This window comes from Rhinopithecus bieti, unplaced genomic scaffold (assembly GCF_001698545.2).
Source record: "Rhinopithecus bieti isolate Rb0 unplaced genomic scaffold, ASM169854v2 scaffold_14454, whole genome shotgun sequence".
NCBI classification, from domain to species: domain Eukaryota; kingdom Metazoa; phylum Chordata; class Mammalia; order Primates; family Cercopithecidae; genus Rhinopithecus; species Rhinopithecus bieti.
The window spans coordinates 885,668-897,515 of NW_016808228.1; the positions used below are offsets into that span (position 1 = coordinate 885,668).

The window sequence follows — 11,848 nt, forward strand, 5'->3', positions numbered from 1 at the left end:
GTAAGGGAAGGCTTTTACTATTTCAAGACAGTATTCCATACATAAAGTCAATTAAGTTTCATCCACAAAGGAGGTAGTTTAATTTGGTAAGGATTTCTGTTTTAAGAAAGAAATAGAGCAGATTCTGTTATTTCATATCTTAAAACAGGTAACACATAACTTAAATATGACTCTCTCCACCCCCCACTCAAAGGGAACATATATTGCAATTCTGTATTTTTTTTTTTAGATGGAGTCTCGCTCTGTTGCCCAGGCTGGAGTGCAGTGGCCGGAGCTCAGCTCACTGCAAGCTCCGCCTCCCGGGTTCACGCCATTCTCCTGCCTCAGCCTCCCTAGTAGCTGGGACTACAGGCGCCCGTCAGGTCGCCCAGCTAGTTTTTTTTTGTGTTTTTAGTAGAGACGGGGTTTCACCATGTTAGCCAGGGTGGTCCTGATCTCCTGACCTCGTGATCCGCCCATCTCCGCCTCCCAAAGTGCTGGGATTACAGGCTTGAGCCACCGCGCCCGGCCTTTTTTTTTTTTTTTTTTGAAACGGAGTCTTGCTTTATCACCCAGGCTGAAGTGCAATGGCATGATTTCAGCTCACTGCAACCTCCGTCTCTCGGGTTCAAGTGATTCTCCTGCCTCAGCCTCCCGAGTAGCTGGGATTACACGCACTAACCACCATGCCCGGCTAATTTTTGTACTTTTAGCAGAGACAGGGTTTCATCATGTTGGCCAGGCTGATCTCAAATTCCTGGCCTCAAGTGATCCACCTGCCTCGGCCTCCCAAAGTGCTGGGATCACAGGCCATACTTATTTTTTTTATCTAGTTCCATGAAGTCCAGCTTCCTTTCTTTGGCTCCCTGCCTTCATTTTCTCCCTTCTCTACCACGATCCACCTCTCAGATTATTCTTTCTAAAACTCTATGGCCTTGTAGTCAATACTCTCCAGTGCCTGGTCCCAACTTCCCCTCAAGCTTCCTTTCCCATCAATCCCCCCATAAACCTTCGCTATGCAACAAAAGCACTCTCATCAGTATTTCCTACATATGCCTTGTATTTTGACTGCCATCCTTTCCTCACATCACACTCCACGCCTGGGACTTCCCACCGAGTCCTCTCTGCCTTTTCAAATCCTACTTATCCTTTAAAGCTAAGCTAAAACACCACTTGCCTCTCCTCGCTGTTCAAGAACCCTCTCGTAAGTGTAACAGTAAGAGCCAACGTTTCCTGAGCGCTTTCTAGGTACTGGGTATTTAAGCATTTTCACTTGACCACATAACAATCTTAGGAGGTAGCTACACTTATCTCACTATGTAAAGAACTGAGAGGCTCAACGCAGTGGCTCATGCCTGTCATCTCAGCACTTTGGGAGGCAACGCAGGTAGATAACCTGAGGTCAGGGGTTCAAGACCAGCCTGGATAACATGGCAAAACCCTGTCTTTACTAAAAATACAAAAATTAGCCAGGTGTGGTGGTGCATGCCTGTAGTCTCAGCTACTTGGGAGGCTGAGGCATGAGAGTCGCTTGAATCTGGGAGGCAGAAGCTGCACTGAGTCCAGATTGCACCATTGCACTCCAGCCTGGGCAACAGAGCAAGACTCCATCTCAAAAATAATAATAATAATAAAGATAAATGAGGTATACTGCCATTAAATAACCTACCCAAGCTCACCCAGCAAGTACACAGTAGAGGCAGAATTTGAAATAAAAGTGACTCCCCAATTTAAACTCTTTAACCATTATACAAAATTTATCTTGTACCTGACATATGGGGTATACAGATCCTAAAATGAAGGCCTATGAAGCTGACAATGAAGAATCAATCAGGGCCAGGCACGGTAGCTCACGCCTGTAATCCCAGCACTTTGGGAGGCCCAGGAGAGTGGATCACCTCAGCTCAGGAGCTTGAGGCCAGCCTGGCCAACATGGTGAAACCCCATCTCTATTAAAAATAGAAAAATTAGCTGGGTGCGTGGCACATGCCTGTAAGCTCAGCTACTCGGGAGGCTGAGGCAGGAGAATCACTTGAACCTGGGAGATGGAGGCTGCAGTGAGCCGAGATCGTGCCACTGCACTCCAGCCTGGGTGACAGAGTGAGACTCTTTCTCGAAGAAAAAAATAAAAAATCACTCAGAAATGGGGCTCATCTACCACCCAGTTTTCACTGGAGGGTCACTATGTGACTGAAACCCTTCCTGGGAAAGGGAGGAGACACAGCAGAAGATTCAAGTGGGGACTGTCTACAACATAACCAGGTGGGATCTTCAAACATGGTAACTGAGCAGAACTAGTGTGATAGCGAGTCCAGCCACCAGAAATCCCTACTTCTGTGCAAGTTTTATCCTGCCTCAGCTATTGAGCAGAACATTTCTTAGGTCAGTGGGAATCAATAGGACACAACTCTAAGGAGGATATGAGTCCGCAGGAAATAGACACGGATGTTGGCACATTCCCTCTGCCCCCAACTGGGATAGGTCCTCATCCTCACCCTCAGTATCTCTCTGCTCCTACTCTGGGGTCCAGGGAAGACCCATCACAGCAGTGGAAAGGCTGGGTTTTATTTTAGGTTTGCCAGATGATCTGAGCACAGAGTCTTCTCTACTGTCTCTAAAAGGCCCTAATAATCTTCAGCAAACATTTGCTAGGTAATTTCTCATGATGTTTCTTTCTCTGTAATTTTTCTTGCCTTCTTCCTCAACTAGATTATCAAGAGCATGCCTCTTTGTACTTCTTAGACCACTTAGCATGATTCCTTGCAAGCCTGTTTTAAAAATACCCTTGACTAAATTGATGTTACTTTTTTTTTTTTGAGATGGAGTCTTGCTCTGTTACCCAGGCTGGAGTGCAGTGGCCTGATATTGGCTCACTGCAAGCTCTGCCTCCCAGGTTCACGCCATTCTCCAGCCTCAGCCTCCTGAGTAGCTGGGACTACAGGCGCCCGCCACCATGCCTAGCTAATTTTTTAATATTTTTAGTAGAGACGAGGTTTCACGGTGTTAGCCAGGATGGTCTCGATCTCCTGACCTCGTGCCTCCCAAAGTGCTGGGATTACAGGCGTGAGCCACCGCGCCTGGCCATTTTTTTTTTGCATTTTTAGTAGAGACGGGGTTTCACCATATTAGCCAGGATGGTCTCGATCTCCTGACCTCGTGATCCGCCCGCCTCAGTCTCCCAAAGTGCTGTGATTACAGGCCTGAGCCACCGTGCCTGGCCCAATGTTACTAATTTTTAAAAGCCCGTTCATTCTACATTCAATGTTGCCCTCAAATTTGTTCCATGGGCTAGCTGGATGAGTTTCAGGTTAGCACGAAAGCTGCTCCACCCCTTACTAGCTGACAACCTTAGGCAAGTCAACAAGTTAACCTCTCTATGCGTCAGTTTAGAGAGATTAATGCACTGTATAATGGGAGTAAAATCTGTATAATGGGAGTAAAAATCAGCATTTGTCCCATAGAGTTGTTGTGAGGATTAAATCAGGTAATAGATACAAAGCACTTAAAATAGTGCCTGGCATTTACTAGGCACTACAGAAATGTCTTAATTTTTTTCAATAAGCTTAAAAGATGTAACCGTACATTCCAATTTTCAGCCTGCTTAAAAGATTAAGCAATGGGACAACTCCGGTAATAGTGAAAGCTGCACAGGCGTCAATAACTGAATTCTAGTCTCCCACAAATAAGTGGCACATCCCTGAGTGAGGTATTTAACTTCTCTGGCATTTTGTATCCTTATCAGTCAAATGGGGGTAGGGTGGGGGTTCCAGATAGTATGAAACTACCTCTGGGTCAATATGGGCTGAAAAACATACTGACATACCATCCACTTGAAATAAAATTACCCCCAGCAGCTAAGGATACCTCAGTTCTCACCTAGGATAAACAGAAACGATTTTCTTAAACAAGGGCTTGAAGTTACAAGCTCAAAGGCTGTTTTCTAAACAGCCCAGTATTTTTCCAGGGCATAGTGTTGAAAGTGTAAATAAAGGCTGGGCACACAGTGGGTCACGCCTGTAATCCTGGCACTTTGGGAAGCCGAGGTGGGCGGATTGCCTGAGATCAGGAGTTCGAGACCAGCCCGGCCAATATGGCGAAACTCTGTCTCTACTAAAAACACAAAAATCAGCCAGGCCTTGTGGCACATGCCTGTAGTCCCAGCTATTCGGGAGGCTGAGGCAGGAGGATCGCTTGAACTCGGGAGGCAGAGGTTGCAGTGAGCCGAGATTGCACCACTGCACTCCAGCCTGGGCGACAGAGCAAGACTCTGTCTCAAAAAATAAAAAAAAAGTTTAAATAAATTGCCCTTTACCCTCATTTTTTTAAAAAGAGCTATCAAATGTTTTAATATGAAAAAGTTATCTTAAAAGACATCTAGCTATTCAAAGAATATTGATACTCCCACAGAATGAAAATGTTAGATTTAATACGCTATTCATCCGTATTTTAAATGCTTTTAAATCGAGAATGAGGAAAAGACTAAGTAGCTAGCTTCCTCGTTAGTATTTTAAGAGTGGTGAAAACTGCCTGAAATAAACAAGAATCTTGTATGGTAATACAGAGAAGATACAAACCTGGATACACATTCTGGGGCAAATCACCATGGTTACCTATGTAACACAGCGATTTCCCCACATTTGTTCAGCATATATACTAACAGTGCTTTGTTGATGTGGTTACAATGAATTCTCCACAATTCAATTCAACAAGTATTTATTGACCGCCTCCAATCCGCCTAGCACTGGCCCGTACAATAAATGCTTTCTTTGGTCCCAGGCCATGGAACAGCCACTCTCTATAATGAAAGTATCTTATTGTGTACCGGGGGCACTGCAGGAAAGGGAGGGGAGGGACGGAGGAGTGTCAAGCTAAACTCTGGTTCATTTTTCAATTACATTGACCAAATCACTTCGAAGTCGGAAGGGCCTTTTGAGAAAATCCAGTTAGTTTTTATTGATGGCGAAATTAAGACTTGGTGTGTCTCGTCTTATCCAAGGTCACTCAGCTAATCAGTCTCCTAGTGACACAGTGCAATTTCCACAAATTCCCTTCACTTCTCACCCCACTCCATGTCAAACAGAGCAACTATCCAAAATTTAAAAATCCACCTAACGTCCCGGACAGATCCTTTCCAAAGCCTTCAAAGCATTCCATCAAGCTGAAAGAGTGGGGTGTATAAAATCTCTACTAGATCCCAATCACTTCTTTATCCACTATGACTAGGCTTCAAATACTGTTTAATCACCGCTCAGTGATGAGGGTAGGAGGAGGAAAGGCAGGTCTGGAAACGTATGCGGCACCTCAAAATGTGTCCATCTCTCATCCTTCCGCTCATTTCACCTCAAGGTCCCGAAGGACCCAGGGGGGAAAAACACCTCACCGGAATCAAAGCAAATGGCGACGAAGGGAGAGCAGAAAAATCAAGACCGGGGTCGGTTCGCTCGCGACCTCCTTTGCAGAAACGTCAAAGGGCGATGACGACACTGCGGGAGAGGGGCCCGCAGACGGATTCTCCCCACGTCTCCGGGCACCCTCGGCCACTGAAACTCTCTTCCCCTCCCCGCCTGGTCCCGGAGGTGGGGCGGGGACGTCTCCCAGGGAGAGCGATGCTTCCTACGGCCGGGCCCGGCCAGGAGTTAGGGGCATGGACTCTTTTCTCACAACACCGGGGCCACCTGGAGGGGGTCCCAGGGCCGCAGCTGCGGAGCCCACCCTCGCGTACACACCTTCGCGGGCCCGCCCGCCCACCCCAGAGGCCGGCCCCAAGTCTCACCGTGAGCCCCGGGAGCGGCCTGGGGGCGCTGGGCGAGAAAGGGGAGCTGACTCTGGGACTCAGGCCGGCCGAAGGGCACCGCACAGATTTAGGCCCTCCCGACGCCTCGACACAGACACAATGAGTCACAAAGGCCGGAAGTGTGTCAGCACCTCGTCTTCCGGGACCGCGCCGCGCTTCCGGGTCCTCTCTAGGAGCGCGGGAGGACTTTGCATCTCTGTTTCCGAATCGCTGGTCAAGGCGCTTGCCCTTGAGTTTTCAAGCCTCCAGGTTGGAGGGTCCGGTCCTTGTTCGTCCCCAGTTAATGCGGGGACCAACGGGAGCGGGTGGTGGGGGGTTTCAGGCTTTCCCTGACTCAAACTCCCCAGCTCAGACACGAGTCCATGTGAAAGTTCGATTTCACCTGTCTTTTTCATCTCAGGCCGTCCTTGTAGTAATTATAGTTATTATCAAGCAATAATAATACCTGGTAATTGAACGTCTGTGGCAGAGGAAATGAAACAAGGGTGTAGACAGAGGAAGATCAAAGTGAAGCCAAGGGTGGCTGGTTTCCCAAAGCTGCCATGGTAGCTTCTCTCAGGGCCCTGGAGCTGTGTGGAGTGGTAGTTTCAAATACTTGGTCTGTGGACAAGGGATGTCTTTCCACAAGCAAGCATAGTTATAAGGTTCTGTGCTTTGCTCATGTGGCATATGCTATTATAGCCGTTTAAAAGCAGTTTTCGGAGTAACAACAGACACTTTTACCTTCAAAGTGCTTTCACAACCTACCACAATTACAGCCTTGCAGGGTAAGGCACGCATAAGAGGGGGCCACCTTGTGCAAGGGTCGTGGAGACTACAGGCTTTAATGGTTGTGACTTCCACTGTGTTCCGAGACAAGTTCATGGGAGAAACTGAACTCAGTAGCTTGGTTACATGACTCTTACTGCTTGGAGAGATTTACTTTTTTTTTTTTTAGATGGAGTCTAGCTCTGTGACCCAGGCTGGAGTGCACTGGTAAGATCTTGGCTCACCGCAACCTCCACTTCCCAGGTTCAAACAATTCTCCTGCCTCAGCCTCCTGAGTAGCTGGGACTACAGGCGCACACCACCATGCCCGGCTAATTTTTGTATTTTTAGTAGACAACAGGGTTTCACCATATTGGCCAGGATGGTCTTGATCTCCTGACCTGGTGATCCACCCACCTCAGCCTCCCAAAATGCTGGGATTACAGGCGTGAGCTACCGTGCCTAGCCAGATTTACCTTTTAAAAAATGTTTGAGAACTAAAAAGCAATGACAGGGCCAGACATGATGACTCAAGCCTGTAATCTTAGCACTTGGGGAGGCTGAGACGGGAGGATTCTTGAGCCCAAGAGTTGGAGACCAGCCTAAGCAACTTAATGAGACCCTGTCTCTACAAAGAATACTAAAATTAGCTGGGTGCATGACGGCGTGTGCCAGTGGTCCCAGCTGCTTGGTAGGCTGAGGTAGAAGGATGGATTGAGCCCAGGAAGTTGAGGCTGCGGTGAGCTATGATTGCGCCGTTGCACCCCAGTCTGTGCCACAGAGCAAGATCCCATCTCAAAAAAGAAAAAAAGGGCCGGGCACGGTGGCTCATGCCTGTAATCCCAGCAGTCTGTGAGACCAAGGTGGGTGGATCATGAAGTCAAGAGATTGAGATCATCCTGGTCAATACGGTGAAACCCCATCTCTACTAAACATACCAAAATTAGCTGAGCATAGTGGCGCACGCCTATAGTCCCAGCTACTTGGGAGGCTGAGGCAGGAGAATCACTTGAACCCCAGAGGCGGAGGTTGCAGTGAGCCGAGATCGCGCCACTGCTCTCCAGCCTGGGGACAGAGCTAGACTCCGTATCAGAAAAAAAAAAAAAAAAAAAAAAAAAGCCACAACACTATCATTAAAGGAAATTTGCAAAATGGAGAAAAATAATTACCTCTAATCCCTCTACCCTAACACGACCCCCATGCCTTTGGTTTACCTTTTTCCTGTTTTCATATACAAATAAATATTTATTGATATTATTTTAAACACTGTTCAAAACCATAGTTGTAGTTGTATTGAAGAGGAGGTTGGTATCCTGGAAGTATCTGCTACATTCATATCATGTGAACACTGTTTTTTAAGGAAGAGAAAATATATTTACTATTCATTAAGTGGAAATAGATCATCATCAAGGTCTTCATCCTCACTGTCTTCACATTGAGTAAGCTGAGGAGGAAGAGGAAGGGTTGTTCATGCTGTTTCAGGGGTGGCAGAGGCGGCAAGTGATCCGCCAGCCTCAGCCTCCCAAAGTGCTAGGATTACAGGTGTGAGCCACTGCACCTGGCCTCTTTTCTTTCTTTTCTTTTTTGAGACAGAGTTTCCCTCAGTTGCCATGTTGGAGTGCAATGGCGTGATCTCGGCTCACTGCAACTTCCATTTTCTGGGCTCAAGCGATTCTCATGCCTCAGCCTCCCAAGTGCTGGGATTACAGTTGTGCACTCACCATGCCTGGCTAATTTTTGTATTTTTAGTAGAGATGGGGTTTTATCATGTTGACCACGCTGCTCTCGAACTCCTGGCCTCAAGTGATCCGCCCACCTCGGCCTTTCAAAGTGCTGGGATTACAGGTGTGAGCCACTGCGCCTGGCCTCAACATCTTTGATTACTTCCTAAGGATGGATTCCAAGAAATGAGGTTATTGGTCCCACAGATAGTCAGAGGGAATGTAGGCAATAACGTTGGTAACCCCAAGGTTCTAGACCTTGGGGTTTGACCTAGTCAGCAAATAAGCTCAGCCAACAAGATCAGGTGGTATCTACCCAAGAGTTTCGAAGGAACTCAAAGACGAAAGTGTTGAAAGAATCATGAAACATAATGATTTATGATTACAAAGAGACACTGCGCTTAAAATGTGGCTGGCTGCCCTGAACAAATAAAAGTTCCTGAAGGGCACCCTAGAAACTGTGGGTGCCTAAGTTTGACTTCCATGTTGTGAAAGCTGGTGGAGTCACTGCTGAAGGGGAGCCCTGGTTTGCGGCTGTGACTGGGTTGCTGCAGCTACTCCTGGGAGGGAGAGTCTCCTGTCCCTCCAACTTGGAAGGAATGAGGGCTGCCATGTGTTCCCAGCTCCCTCCAGCTCCGTGGAGTGCTGCGGTCCCAGCTGTGGCTCCCCCATTGCAGCCAGCATCATGGCAGTGGCCACTCCAGGTGGGGTGCTGCTGCTATCACTTCCAGTTGGGAGGTCACAGAAGGCTTGGAAAGGGAAAGAGCAGGCTCTGCTTATCCTAGAGAGTTATTTCCACATGCAATTTCCTTCTTGCCACAGTCTGATAATGAAAGAGAAATGTCCAAAATACGTATTTGAAAAAGTCTCACAGGAAGAGACAAGGGCCTTTTGTAGGAAACTAAGGAATATGTTCCGTTTATCCTCAAAAGACAATAGCTTGTAATTTTCATTCCCATAGGTGAACCATCTTCATGGACATTTCAGTGTTGCCTAATAAGAATTTAAAAATATATTGCCAGGCGCAGTGGCTCACGCCTGTAATCCCTGCACTTTGGGAGGCCGAGGTGGGCAGATCATGAGATCAGGAGATTGAGACCATTCTGGCTAACACGGTGAAACCCCGTCTCTACTAAAAATGCAAAAAAAAAAATATATATATATATTAGCCGGGCGTGATTGTAGTCTCAGCTACTCAGGAGGCTGAGGCAGGAGAATGGCGTGAACCTGAGAGGCGGAGCTTGCAGTGAGCCAAGATTGCGCCACTGCTTTCCAGCCTGGGCGACAGAGCAAGACTCCGTCTCAAAAAAAAAAAAAGAAAAAAAAATTTAAAATATCAATAAGAGAGAAGATTCAGATTGGGTGTGGTGGCTCACGTCTATAATCCCAGCACTTTGGGAGGCCGAGGCCGGGGGATCACCTGAGTTCAAGAGTTCAAGACCAGCGTAGCCAACATAGTGAAACCCCATCTCTACTAAAAATAAAAAAAATTAGCTGGGCATGGTGGCGTGCACCTGTAACCCCAGGTACTCGGGAGACTGAGACGGGAGAATCACTTGAACCCAGGAGGTGGAGGCTGCAGTGAGCTGAGATTATGCCACTGCACTCCAGTCTGAGTAACAGAGCAGGACTCTGTCTTTAAAAAAGAAACAACAGAGAGAAGATTCAGGGAAGAAGGGAAATTGACTCTCTCTCTCTCTCCAGATATATATATATATATTTGAGACAGGGTTTTACTCTGTCTCCCAGGCTGGAGTGCAGTGGTCACAGCTCACTGCAGCCTTGAACTTTTGGACTCAAGTGATCCTTCTGCCTCAGCCTCCTGAGTAGCAGGGACTACAGCCATGCGCCACTATACTTGGCTAATTTTAAAATTTTCTGTAGATGATGGGGTCTCGCTATGTTGCCCAGGCTAATCTTGAACTCCTAGGCTCAAGCAATCCTCCCATCTCAACCTCCCAATGTGCTGAGATTACAGGTGTGAGGCACTGTGCCTGGCTGACAATCTCTAAATGTACATAGCTTGGAGATCCAGGTGAACAGAGAACACAAACTCCCACTCCTTCAGCCAGATCTTACATAATCTACCTTTTGAAATAAACATTCCCACTGCCCCTAAGCATGGCGCCCATACTTAGTTGTTGGGTAGGAATAAATATGATTACATGACAAATATAATCACTTTATTGGGCAGTCTCAATTCAGAGATGCTCATACATGAAATAGTTTTATTTTTCACCCATGATTGCTCCCTCTGTATTGCTGAATCTCCCATTTCCCTGAGTAATGGATTTTTTTTGAGATGGAATTTCACTCTTGTCACCCAGGCTGGCATGCAATGATGCAATCTCGGCTCACTGCAACCTCCGCCTCCTGGGTTCAGGCAATTCTCCTGCCTCAGCCTCCTGAGTAGCTGGGATGACAGACGCCCGCCACCATGCCTGGCTAATGTTTTTGTATTTTTAGTAGAGATGGGGTTTCACCATATTGGTCAGGCTGGTCTTGAACTCCCGACCTCAGATTGGTGATCGACCTGCCTTGGCCTCCCAAAGTGCTGGGATTACAGGTGTGAGCCATTGAGCCCCGCCAGGTAATGGATTTTTAAATGACACCTGGAGAACATTCCATATTTCCTAGCTACTATTAGTTAAGATTCTGCCCAGTTTCAAACCCAAGTCTTAGGCCAGGCATGGTGGCTCACACCTATAATCCCAGCACTTTGGGAGTCCGAGGCGGGTGGATCACTGGAGGTCAGGAGTTCGACACCAGCCTGGCTAACATGGCGAAATCCCTTCTCTACAAAAAATACAAAAACTAGCCAGGCGTGATGGCACACACCTGTAATCCCAGCTACTTGGGAGGCTGTGGTAGGATAATCACTTGAACCCGGGAGGCGGAGGTTGCAGTGAGCCAAGATTGCACCATTGCACTCCAGCCTGGGCAACAAGAGTGAAACTCTGTCTAAAAAAATAATAATACAAAAATAAAACCCAAGTCTTATATCTGATTCCCAAGGTCCCATTTTGCTGAGTCTTCTCCTTCTCCTTCTCCTTCTCCTTCTCCGTCTTCTTCTTTTTTTTGAGACAGAGTTTTTGCTTTTGTTGCCCAGGCTGGAATGCAATGGCGTGATCTCGGCTCACTGCAACCTCCGCCTCCCAGGTTCAAGCGATTCTCCTGCCTCAGCCTCCCAAGTAGCTGGGATTAGATGTGTGTGCCACCACGCCTGGCTAGTTTTTGTATTTTTAGTAGAGACAGGATTTCGCCATGTTAGCCAGGCTGGTGTCGAACTCCTGACCTCCAGTGATCCACCCGCCTCGGACTCCCAAAGTGCTGGAATTACAGGTATGAGTCACTGTGCCCGGCCTGAGTTTTCTTCTTTACTGTCGGCTAAGGCTGTGGCTGGGGAACCTGCTGTGGGAAGGGTACTGTGATCTGCGCTTTTCTTCCTCCCCTTCCCTCTCCCTGGGGTGGCAGGAGTGAGTGATCTGACTCTCGGAGACACTTTCACCCTCTATTTTCCTATTGGAAGCTGTGGCTTCTCTGTTGTGTTGAGCAAAGTGGACGGACAGGGAAAGGGTCAAAAATCTCTTACTTAACTGGCTGTGAG

At 47.4% G+C, this 11,848-nt stretch overlaps 1 protein-coding gene across 1 annotated transcript in view; it reads right to left on the reverse strand.

Moving 5' to 3' along the window:
* Nucleotides 1-5,910, reverse strand: part of ZKSCAN1 (zinc finger with KRAB and SCAN domains 1) — a 28,233-nt gene extending 22,323 nt beyond the window's left edge. The window contains exon 1 of the mRNA XM_017885976.1: nt 5,753-5,910. The gene's annotated coding sequence lies outside the window, so the exon portion shown is untranslated. The remainder of the gene's footprint in view (nt 1-5,752) is intronic.
* Nucleotides 5,911-11,848: the final 5,938 nt, after the last annotated feature.